Genomic DNA, 12,499 nt, shown 5'->3' on the forward strand with positions numbered 1-12,499 from the left:
CTGAGACTGCTCATTTTTTGCCTCATAAGTACCTCCACATTAGCCCTCTATAGTAGTTGGGGCTACACCCATTTTATGGATGAGAGAACTGAGTCACAGAGATTGCTACTGGCCCCACAGACTGCTAGAGTCTCATGACGATTCCAGCTCCCAGGAGTGGTTATGAGGTAACGCCAGCCTCGAGCAGGCAGAAGCAAGAGGATTGCCGAAAGTTTGAGGCCAAACTGGTATATATAATGAGTTCTAGGTCAGCTACAACTGTCTCAAAAAACCCAAACCAATGGGGCAGTGGTGGTGCATGCCTTTAATCCCAACACTTGGGAGGTAGAGGCAGGAGGATCTCTGTGAGTTTGAGGCCAGTCTAGTTTACAAAACAAGTTCCAGGTCAGCCAGGGCTATACAGAGAAACTCTGTCTCCAACTACCCTCCCTAAACAAAACAAAACAGACAAAAACCAACCAGCCAAATATATAAATATAATATATATTTATCAGATAATATATATTATACTTATAAAAATACATATAATTTTTTTCGGAAAAATAGGATAATGTAATGAGCTCTGCCTGCACCTTCCCCAGCTTCCCCAGCTACTAAAATGATGCTGCGTTATGCTAACTCTATGGTTTTCTCTTTTACTTTTCTCTCCATTGTTTTTTGTTTTAAACTTCCATTTATTTTTATTTGTTTGCTTACTATGTATATGTACATGTATGGGCATATGTGACACAGTTTCTGTGCAGAGATCAGGGGACAGTTTGGGGGAGCTGTTTCTTTCCTTCAAGTATGTGGGTCCCTGAGATTGAACTCATGTCACTGGACTTGGCAGCAAGCCCCTTTCCCTGCTGAGCCATCTTGCTGGCCCGCCCCCTGAATTTTTCTTTCTGAAGTATTTTAAAGCTGATTTCTGATGCCATTCTTCATGTCATTTTTTTTTTCTCTACACAGTCCAGCAAACATCACTTAAAAAGAGCATTCCCTTGTAAATTCCCTATGGTCATTGCTGCACAGGACAGAGACAGCAGTATCATATAGTGCCACCTGTCCACATTGAGATAGGCGCACAGGCCTGCTTGTCAGGAATGACATCTCCAGCTGTCAGAGTGCGGATCCACGCACATTCTGTATTTGGCCACCAGTGCCTTGCTGCCTGTTATGAACTGGAGAAGGTCCCTTCCTCTCCATGAGCAATTAATCTCTGTTTCAAGAGCTTATCTCTCCTGGGAGCACAGCGAGCCCCTAGAGACTGGAGTCCACTTCAGTCCCTCTCTGGATCCTCAGGAACAAAGCCTGCACACAGCGGACACACACACACACACACACACACACACACACACACACAGAGCAGAGGTTTGGCGAGCATCTGCTCAGTGTGCTGCAGCCAACCAGAGGGCATGTTCTGAACGAGGGGACTGTCAGGGACTCGTGTGACTGTGGTGCGTGTTTGGAATGCTGACTTGCTCATGCACGTGTGGCTGTCAGAGCCGTGAACGTCAGTCCATAAGTATCCAGAAATCATAGGAGAATTATTTACAACACTCACCCTCGCCACTTTGGTCTGTGGTGTGGAGCCCAGATGGCCACGTGTGTGCCCTCGGCAGCAGCTGGCCTTGCACATCACACGTGGCTGACAGCTGCTGAGGTCATTCTGTTTAAGCTTTGAGTCTAGTTCCATCAAGACCAAACTGTAACTCTGATACTGAGCTAGGCAGAGAACAGGGCTCTCGCCCTCCCTCACCCCTTAGCCCCACCTGGTCCTTTTATAAACACCACCGCTCTGATTTTTTTTTTCCCTTTAGCTTTCCTGAGATAGGGTCTTATGTAGCTCAGGCTGGACTTGAACTCAATATGTAGTTGACAATGGTCTCGAACTCCTGAACAAGTCTCCTGTTTCTATTTCCCAAGTACTGGAATTGCAAATGTGTACCACTACATACAGCTAATCTTTTATTTATTTTTTTCAGCAAATATAACAACATTTTAATGCTCAAGTTGTGTCAGTATTTGAGTTGATTTTTTTCCTTTCTTATTAATTTTTAGGTCTTTGATTGGATGGTTTCTATACTGGAGACCATAGCCTGAGCTTTCTTGCATGTTAGTCAAGTATTCAACCCCTGAGCCACATGCCCTGCACTCTTTAACGTTTTTAATCCTAAGGGAGGGTCTCACTAAGTTGCCCAGGCAGACTCTGAAGTCCAGGAGAGCTGGGATTGTAGGTATATACTGCTGGGCACGCAGACTCTGAAGTCCAGGAGAGCTGGGATTGTAGGTATATACTGCTGGGCATGATATTACTCTTTACTTTTTTTTTCTCCCTCAAATTTTTATAGTAAAAATGTTTTCACGATAGGAAATCCATATTACATTCTCTTTAGAAACACGACCCCCAACTTCTTGGACTCCTTGTAGACAAGCCTAAGTGCCTCTAGAAAGCATGGGCTGATCATGGGTATTGGCTACAGCTATGTGTGTTGACAGTACTTTAAAGCTACTGGGATTCTGAAACTTGCTCAGATCATAATATTGTTTGTATATTAGGTTCATTTTGCCTTTCTGGAGGCTGAGCCACCAGAGATGATAGAAGAGCAAGCAGGCCCAAGCTCCAGGCTCTACTGGCCTGTGCTGCCTCTTGGGAAAATCTTTAAGGATAAACACCTGTGCAGCTCATTCTAGGGTGCCCTGGTCCATCCACACTAGCTTCTCATTTCTCCTGGGCACCTGTCCCAGGGTGTAGAACACATCCTGGTCCCTGATGACAAGGCACCCTTTCTAAAACATTGACTCTCTGCTGGTGGCCGACATTAAAGCTGTCTGGAGTGATGGTGACAGGGCCCCTCTGGTCCTAAGCTGCTGCTGCAGTCTGATTTGGGGATGCTCCCTTTTCTGTCAGAGTGTGAAGAACCGTCCTCTCCAAGTACACAGCACACAGCCTTTTGTGGTATCAAGTGTGGTCTGGTTTCTTCCATTCTCATGCTCTGTCCCTGTGTACACATCTGAGCATTGCTGTGGGCATCATGGGAAAGATCCCCTGGCTCAGTGAGTGTGCAGGCCACTGTGTCCACATAGTTAATTCTGTGTTTGTCATGTTGAAGATTTTAGGGGTTTTGTTCTGTTTTGTTTTGTATTGTTTTTTATAGGGTCTCATTATGTAGCTCTGTCTGACCTGAAGCTATATAGACTAGCATAGCCTCATTCACAGACATCTGCCTGCCTGTGCCTTCCAAGTGCTGAGATTAAAGGCCTTTGCTACCAATACAAGCTTGTTTTTGTTTTAAAGATAAGGTCTTGTGTAGCCCAGGCTGGCCTCAAATTTGTTATGTATGGGTGAATGAACTTGAGTTTGTGATTCCCCTGCCTTCATGTAATCCCTGAGGATTATAGATATGTACCATGGTCATTTTATACAGTGCTGGGGTTCCCACTTGGAGTTTTCTGTGTAAGGGCAAGCACATTCCCAACTGAGCTACAACCCCAGCCTCTTAGCATGTTCTTTATGTGGATTAATGTTTCTACCCAGGACTATATTCCTTCCTCCCCCAGATCTCCACCTGTCTGTGGCTGCCTGGATACCTCATGGCTCTAGCTCCTGTAGCTTGCCTACATTTCTTTCAGGGCATAGTAATGCTACAGCAGAACATTTCCTGGGCAACAGGGTATGTCCAGAGCTCATGTCCTTTCAGCTGGCCGTGGGAGCTGAACAGCAAGGAGCTAGTCAGTTGTTGCTGGCCCCTGCTCTGCTAGAGCCACAGGTTAATGGAACATTCTCAGGCCCAAGTTTCAGACACACCCAGCCCGGAAGCTCAGCACATGCCAGAAACAGGAGTGAGTGTCTAGAACACTCTGTCCTGGACTTACCACCTTCATATCATGCTGAGCCGTGGAGATTGCTTCTTTGCTCACAGACCTAATGCTGGTCTTGGCCAGTCATGTGAGGACTGGATCCAGGTCTCAGGGTGCTGGGAGCCAGGCACGTGAGGAAGAGGGGAGGATGGAGAAGAGTTACTGAGATCTTCCAGTCACTAAAGAGAACTGCTTCCTGGGGCAGAGTAGACCTGAGTCTGTGGGCAATCTGGCTGCTGACTCCTGCATTGGGTGCCTACTCATCCTGAGGTTCTATGTGCAGTATTCATGGAGTTAATAGCTCCATGGGTGGGGACAGTTGGACCTTTCACACTTGGATGGAAAGATGGTAACTGGTAAGAGTTTCTTCCTGAAAAAACTGGGAGTCTGACAGCCAGGGGAAAGGATAAACAGCATGGAGGGGCACACATGCATGTAACACTCTAACACTTGCACATGGATGCATGGTACTCACCCATACAAACACATAGATGCACTGTACTCTACACACACACACACACACACACACACACACACACACACTGAGAGACAGAGAAGGGGATACGGTACTTGCCCCAACACACATGTATGCATGCATGGTTGTCACGTCAACACACAAGTGTGTATGGCATTCACTATCACAAACATACAGATACATAGAACTACAGCATGTGCACACATTGATGCAATGTGTGATAAAACACTCACTCCATACAAAAGGAACCGGTGAGAACCCAAGCCATGCTTCTTCCCTTAGCCTCCATCCTTGGGCTCTTCTCACAATGGTGGACATACTGTGGGCACATTCCTCTGCCTGTTACATGCTTTGCTTTTCCTTCTGTCTGCTAGGAAGTGACCAGAATGGACCAGAGGGTCCACAGGATCTCGGAGACTCGGTAATGAACTGGCCAAAACTCAGTGATTGCTTCCTCCATATATTTCAGCACCTCTTCTTGTCAGGATCCCCTTGCTTTAGATCTGGGGGATTTGGGATATCTAGGCACTGACGATAAACATCAGGGACAAGTTCTCTATGCAGATGATAGAGGCGAAAAGAAGAAAGCAGACAAAGCATGCTAAGACAGACATGGATTTGAATCTTAGCCACATGGCCTTGCAAAGTCCATGAACTCTACCATCTAAGCCTATATAGAAGAGGTAGTTAAACTCATCTTGAGATTTTAACTTGATCTTGAGATTGATGTAGAGATGAAATTAAAATATTTACAAATTTAGGCACAGGCCTGAATTCCAACACCTCCCTTTTTTTCAATGGTCAATTTCCACAATGAACATCATGAATGTTCTGGCTCCTCCAGAAGCCCCCTCTGGGTCTCAAGCTTCCCTGTAAAAGTCAGCCAGCTCTTCGTTTTTCCCCAAGCTGAGCTCCTCCTGTCTGTCTGCCTACTCCCCCAACCCAGCCCTGCTCTTGTGGCACCCAGCCTCTCAGGCACCCCATCCTTCTCTGCCCTTCAGTCCCCACAGCCTCCTCCTCACTTCCGTCCCTTCTTCCCTGGCGAGCAGTAGCTTCCTGGAGAGGGCTCCCTGTTTACTGTGGCTCCCTGGGGTGTTTATGCTGCCTCTCTTCAAGAGCTCCTAGCAGATGTCTGTTTATTGCTGAAACTTCATCTTCAGCCAGAGAGAGAAACAGCTTTTTTTTTTTTTTAGATCTCTAATTGTGGTGGCTGTACAATACAGCTTAGATTGCCTCCAAGTCTAATTCCTCATTGCTTTTCAGGGCTACCCATTATGAAACTCTTCAGATGCAGGCGGAGAGACCTTATATGTCCTGATTTCAGAGCGGCATTTAAATTTAGCATCCAGTTGTAATCAGTTAGAAAGGTAGGCCAAGGGAGTGAGGGCAACCAACAGTTTGTCTTCTATCCTGGCTCGGACAGATGGTATGAATGAGAGGAGCATTTTTTTGTATCTATAGCAACAGCAGCCCTCTCTCCCTCCTCCTCTTGCCACCTGCAGGACTGAGCAGGCAGTCTCAGGCTGCTCTGAGATTAGCTCAGGAGTTTTATCTTTCCCTTTGGACCCCATGAGGCCTGAGGTGCTCAGGAAAGGGCAATTGGTGTGGGTTTAGATGTTTTTGACTTCTCTGCTAGAGGAGGAAGAGAGAGCATGAGTCACGGAGTAATGGGATGTCAAGTTAGAAGGGCCCTATGATGTCTTGGTCATGAAGTTCTCACCCTGCGTTGAGTTTACGTGTTTAGAATAAGAGGCTCAGACAATGTGTTTTTATTTTTACTTTTTTGAGGCAGGGCCTTAGCATGTAGCATAGGTTGGCCTTAGCTTGCAATTCCTCTGACTCAAAACACATCTCTAGAGCCCTAGGGACAGAATTTCTACCTTTGTTTTCTCGGTTTGTGATACAAAACCAGATTTTATTTTGTGTTTTCTATTTGTTTGAGAGAGGGACTCACTATGTAGGCTTGGCTGTCCTGGAACTCACTGTATAGAACAGGATGGTCTCAAACTCACAGAGATTGATCTGACTCTGCCTCTCAAATACTGGGATTAAAGGTGTGTGCCACTATACCCAGCTCATAAACCCAGATTTTAACTGAGATGGGCAGCTGCCCATAGGGATTTGTTTGTCTCCAGTTGGCTATTGGCTGACCCTTGAGAGAATACACCAACATGAGCCAATTGGGAGTCATGGAGGAGGACTATAAATAGGTGCTGGGGTGGCAACCAACAGCTGGAGGCTCAGGCTTGTTAATGCCCAGCACAGCATGCAGCTGTTGTGCTGGGGGCCCAGATCTGGTTGCTCTTCTTCTGCCTGGAGTGAGGTATGCAGGACCAACTTCACCCTGCTGCCTGCATACCAGGATTGGGTATGGAATGCACACAGTGGGGGCTTATCAGGGGAGGAGGAAGGGAAGGGGCCAGCTTGTTAGTCACAAAGCACCTTGGAGGATGTCCTCAACAGAAATGAGCAGAGGCAAGAGCATACAGAGGCGTGGACAGGGGGCATGTGCGGGATGTGAGCAAACCCAAAGGAGACTCAGCCACCTAATCCTTGGGTCAGGTAAGTTTAGGAAGCCTGAGCCTCTCACCAAGGACTTAATGCTAACTAAATGGCTACCCTTTGTCTACACTGAGGGGTGCCCTAAAAATGGAGTAGAGCAATTAAGGTCAGGCCCCAAGCTATGCTTCTTCTGTGCCCTGGCTTGGTCTCTTAACTTTCTTTGTGGTTACAGGGCCTGTGTGTACAATCCCATCTTTCTAAGTACAGCGACCCATTATGAAACTCCCTGGCTAGGGTTGTAGAATCTGGTTCATCTATCTTTTCCTGCAGCTTGTATTCTGTAGGGAAAGAAACAAACAAACACACACAAAAAAACCCTGCCCCCTTACACCTCTCCTTCCCTTCTTCCAGGTCAAGGAAAGGAAATGCAGACATAGAGGGCTCTGACCCCGGAAACAGACCAGGAGGTCCCTGCTTGCCTGTGGTAAGTCAAAGCTACAAAGCTGGAGTGGATTGGAGTCTGGGGGACACCCTCTTCCAAAGGAGCAGCCTGCTCTCCAGGATCGTTTCTGTAGGGCTCAGAAGCTCGCAGAGCCCAGCATCCCATCTGAAATGCTGCCTATTCTCCTGCTTTCTGACCTCACAGCAGCAGAGTCTCCTTCTGCCGCGTCCAGGCCTGGAAGAGAGGTGAAGGCTGAGCTCAACCTCCGCCAGCTGCTGGTGCTAACCTGGTGGCTGGCAGCATGGCAACTTACTGTTTATGGCTTGGACATTTGAGCAGGGCTGATGGCACCTGTCTCTCACATATGTCTTGGGGCCACCCTGGGTTTATGTCATGATATAAATTGTGCCTGCAAGCTGCAAGTGGAAAGAATTGAGTATTCACGGGAGCCATTGTGGGGGCTCTCTCTTCTCTTCCTCCTTCCTTCCTCTGCCTCCCCCACTTCTCCTTCCTCTCCATTTCTCTCCCCTCCTCTCCCTTCTCCCCTTCTTCTCCTTTCTTAGCATCAGTTGTCCCAATGGGAGCCCAGGTTGGCTCATCCATCACTCAGGACATCTGATCTGCCATTTGAGATCTCCAGTGTACTGTCTACTGGAGGCAGGCCTTCACAGGATGTATGTGAGGACTACATAGGGCTCAGCAGTACCCGATGCACAAGTTGGATCATTTTTCTGACCACTCTTGAGTTGGCCCAAGAAGTCTTGAAACAGATGGGATTAGAATTCCTCTTGCCTTTAAACCTTCCATTTGTATTGTTCCCTAAGTGACTTGTGCCCTTAAGCAGTGGCCCTTCAAAGAGTGTTTCAGATGGGGCACTAACATTGGCCTGCCTTCTGGGTGACACCTGCACATTACTGGACTCAGCTGTAGGGTGAAGAGAGTCCCGATTTCACTGGGGACTTCATTCATTCCATCTGCTGACACTTAAATATCTATTATTCTATTGGACATTAGACAAATGTCTTTATACTATTCCCGAATTTTGCTTGTTTACATTTTTTTGAGAGTAAGGATCTCATTCTGTACTCTTTGAGGGTAAGGATCTCACTGAGTTCCAGGCTGGCCTGGAACTCAAACTCTCTGCAGTACAAACGCTTCAAACTCATTCACTATGCACAGTAGGCAGGCCTGGACTCTCCCACCTTAGCCTCCTGCATGCTGAGGCATGTACCACTATACTTCGCTCATTTCAGATTCTTCTTGCGTGCATACAAAAAGAATAAAAATGGTTGCAGCATTTCTGAACCTTTTTCACACTCATGATCTAGCTCTTCAGAATCTCATTTGGCCCTGCTGTAGTCAGACACAGCCTAGAATCACCTGAAAAAACTCTCAGTTGGGTAATTGTCTTTCTCAGGTTGGTCTGTAGGCATGTCAGTAAAAAAGATTGTCTTGACTGTGACTTGAACAGTCATGTTAGTTAATTTTTAAAAACTACACTTTTATTTATTTATCTGTGCATAGTATGGAGGTCCTACCATAGAGCACATGTGTAGGTCAGAGGACAACGTGCAAGAGTTGGTCCTCTTTCTACCATGTAGGTCCCAGGGATTGAACTCAGGTTGTCAGGCTTGGTAGCAGTTGCCTTTACCCCACGAGCCCTTTTACTGTTACCTACACTGGTTAAATTGGACAGGGTCCCAGTATGCAACCCAGGATGTTTTGAACTAGCAGTCCTGAGTGCTGGGGTACAAGCATGCCCTGCCACCTTAAATGCTGGCAGCCTTGCTCGGTGGATCATTTCAGGTTTACACCACGGCCATAGCATACTCCAGGTCACCACCATGCAAGGTTATCAGAGAGCCCTCTGGTGTAGTACTGTAGAGCATTCTTTAGGGGGCCTCACACTTTAGCCAGCTTGCTTTGAGGACATAGATTCCAAATACCCTGTTGGCTCCATCCTTTTCCTACCTATGAGAAGGTATGGCAGCCAGATGAGATCTGACTCTTGCAGCTCTCCTCCTGCTTTGACTTTCTATGTCCCCAGTTCCCACAGGGCTCCAGGACAACATTTAGGTCTGGGCTGCCTCTCAGATACAAAGGCCACTAGGCCACTAGGCCCCTCCTCTGAGGATGTGTATGCAGCGCTCTAGGCTCGAGGTTTTCTGGCCTGGAGGACTCGGACTCATTAAAAAGAGTTTAGACGTCCTTTAAAAACAACATGGGGCTGGAGATCAAGATCAGTGTTAAAGTGTTTCCCTAGCATGCACCCGGCCCCAACACTGAAAAACTGAAAACAACAACCAACAATAAGAAAAACGCATAAAACTAAACCAAGCCCTACATGCTCTGAGTGCCCCTGAGTGACAACCTCAGGGTAGGTTCATGTATCTGCCTTCTTCACCTCTCTCACACTTCTCAGTCTGGAGGCTGGAATCACATCTCTGAGACTTATGAGTCACTTGCTTCCTCAGTCTAGGTCCTGGAGCCTTTCCTTCCTAGCTGTTAGGAAGGTCTGTTTTCCTCAAATCTCATACACCAACTTCCCCTTCTCTGGTCCACAAGTTTCACAGGAAATGGTTGTTTTTCCTCCACACATCCTGTGTCCTGGTCACTAGCTGGCTCTACCGTTGCTGTAGAAACTAGGGAATTAGGCCAGTCCTGTTACCATGGAAGCTGCCTCCCTCTTCTGGAAGATGAAGGTCTCAGAGAGGCTAGGTAGCCACTGGGGTCCACTCACCTCTCCGGACTGTCAGCTTTCTCTGGCCAGCTGCTTTCATGGCAGTAGTTGGCTTGAGGCTTCTACCTGAGGCAGCTCCCTGCCTCAGACCTGTTACATGTGAGCTCTATGTCTCAAAGTCTTTCCTGAAGATAAGTTCTCCTCTGCCCTAATGCAAGTCCATCTTGTAGAAGGCTAAAGTGGCCACAGTAGTGTGTGCAGTCAGCTGTCAATTACCTAAGGGAATGGTAATTGCAGCTTGCAAATGCTTGGAGAGCATTGTCAGGAGGCAGGTCAAAACAGTTTACCTCTTTGATTGGTACATGAGCCAAGGACCAAGAGTAGGGAAAAGTGCCTTTGAGGGGCTTCCAGGGTTTTGGACTTGAGAATTTAGTGAGTGTATTTCCTCACCCTCCCAGTGTCAGGTAATCTGGGAGTACGATTGGCTAATTAGAGTTTATGAGTCTATGTGGAAAGAGTGTGGCTTATGAATCTGAGTCAGGCCTCTGTTGACTCCTGCTCACCTGGGCCTCAGCTGCTCAGGTGCATAGCAGCTGCTCCAGCCTTCTGACCTTGTGGAGGCAGGCAGGAAGATCATTCTATCCTCTAGTGTCCAGCCCAGGCCCCACACAGCATCTTCAAGTCATGATGTGTTCTCCATCCACCTGACTCTCCTCTCCCTGGAAGAGCAAAGTAACTGGAAAGCAGGTTTTGGTGGCTCACACTTGTAATCCCAGCACTGGGAGGGGTGCGGAGGAGGGTTGGGGGAGGTTGTGGTGGGAAGAACCCTGGGAAGTCTAGCTTATTCTACAGAAGTTCCAGCCCAGCCTGGTCTATAGTGTGAGATCCTGTCTGAAAAACAAAAGGTCACTGGAGGTTCTGCCAGTCCTTGTGATGTGGGTTGGCTGAGAGGTGGTGTTCAGCAAGCTGAAACTTTTTGGTTTTTGATATGCGTCACCTTCATCTCCATCCTTGTGGTTCCTGTTAGGCTCCAGTGTCTGAAGGAATAAGCACTCAGAACCCCTGGTTTGCCAGAAAGAACCAGACACTTAACTTTTCCAGACCCGTGGTGCTTTGCAAACTATCTGGTGGGTCCTATCCAGGAACCTTTGAAGACACAGGTCCACAGCTGCCTATGCAGATAAGCAAAGCAGCGGCCAGGCTGGGAGGAGAGATGCAGGGTGTGGGCCAGGCCAGGCAGAGGCTGATGACAAGGTGGCTTGTTTACATTGGGAAGTGAGTTGAGAAACATTTATGGAGTTCCTACTGTGTGCCCGTTCCTTGTGCTATGAGGACATTGGAATCCACCAGGCTTGGCAGCTCTTCCCAGAAGGTCTACAGTGTCAGGAAAACAAGACACACGTGTATGTAAACAAGAGTGGTGGCAGCAGGGGATTTAAGAAACCTCAGCTTAGTCACCAGGAAGTTCATGACTAGTCCATATGACAGGGGGGAAGGCCTTGGTATGAGGAATGTTTTCTATGGGCTGGGAAGACCTGGAAAGTTTCCTAGGAGAGAAGAAGGCGGCAGTGGTGTTTGATGTGGATCTTGAGGGGTAGGCGGAGTGCAGATGGCAAGTGGGAGGAAGCAGAGAGCATCTCTCCCTCTGCGAGTGCTGGAGAATGGGGAGAGCTGGTAGGAAGGTGGGAATAAGCAGAGACTCTGAGTGGTGAGTTGGAAATATGGGAAGAATCTTCTATTTAAGACAGGGCAGGATACTCAGAGACCCCTAGGGCCCAGTAAGACAAGCTAGGCATAGTTTAGTTTCCATCTATTCTAATCTAGGCAACTCTAGAGTACTGGGGAGCAAGAAGGCAGGAAACTTGCTAGCCACATTTACCATCTCACCTCAAGGGTTTGACATTTTCATCTTATTTTGTTTTAGACAAGTTGCATGTATTTTAGCTGGCCTTGAATGTTGCTACATAGCCAAGAATAACCTTGAGCAACCTTGAGGTCTTCCTGCCTCTGCCTTCTGAGTGCTAGGATTACAGGCACACACCACTGTACCTGACTTTATACATTTGCTTAGGATCAAACCCAGGGCTTCAAGCAAGCTAGGCAAGCATTTCTTCTACCACCTGAGCTATATGCCCAGCCCTCCCAGGACATTCTAAGGTCTGTTCAGTCATTCTACGGGTATTTACCAGTCAGCTCTGTTCTTCTAGAACAAGCCAGCCAGTGCTCTAAGCTCTGGGTTCACACCAAGGGATAAAAAATAGCAGAACAAAAGAGGGCCCTATCACTCAGTCCTGCAGCTCTTATCTAAGGAAAGAGAAACAACAAAAGGTCAGTATGAAAGGATGAGGAGTCCAGCAGATGCCCCTTAATATACTGCGATCTGGCTCTAGGCAGTAACGACCCATAAATGTTCATGAGTAGAAGGGTGCCACGAAGTTAGGTGTTGTGTGCACACCTGTAACACCAGCACTTGGGAGGCTGAGGTAGTGTTGTGTGTTAAAAGGCCACATGAGCTACACAGTGAATTCTAGGTCAGCCTGGGTTACAGGCTGTCTCAAAA

At 47.5% G+C, this 12,499-nt stretch overlaps 1 protein-coding gene across 9 annotated transcripts in view; it reads left to right on the forward strand.

The window, feature by feature from the left end:
• The window catches only part of Mical2 (microtubule associated monooxygenase, calponin and LIM domain containing 2), a 199,742-nt gene that overhangs the window by 1,990 nt on the left and 185,253 nt on the right, over positions 1–12,499 (forward strand). For 8 of the 9 annotated variants that reach the window (XM_031387904.1, XM_031387905.1, XM_031387896.1 and 5 more), the window contains exon 2: positions 7,229–7,301. The gene's annotated coding sequence lies outside the window, so the exon portion shown is untranslated. Of the gene's footprint in view, positions 1–7,228; positions 7,302–11,228; positions 11,343–12,499 lie in introns of those variants that run through there. The other variant, XM_031387898.1, reaches the window with a different exon arrangement.

The sequence above is a fragment of the Mastomys coucha genome, unplaced genomic scaffold (assembly GCF_008632895.1).
Source record: "Mastomys coucha isolate ucsf_1 unplaced genomic scaffold, UCSF_Mcou_1 pScaffold21, whole genome shotgun sequence".
NCBI classification, from domain to species: domain Eukaryota; kingdom Metazoa; phylum Chordata; class Mammalia; order Rodentia; family Muridae; genus Mastomys; species Mastomys coucha.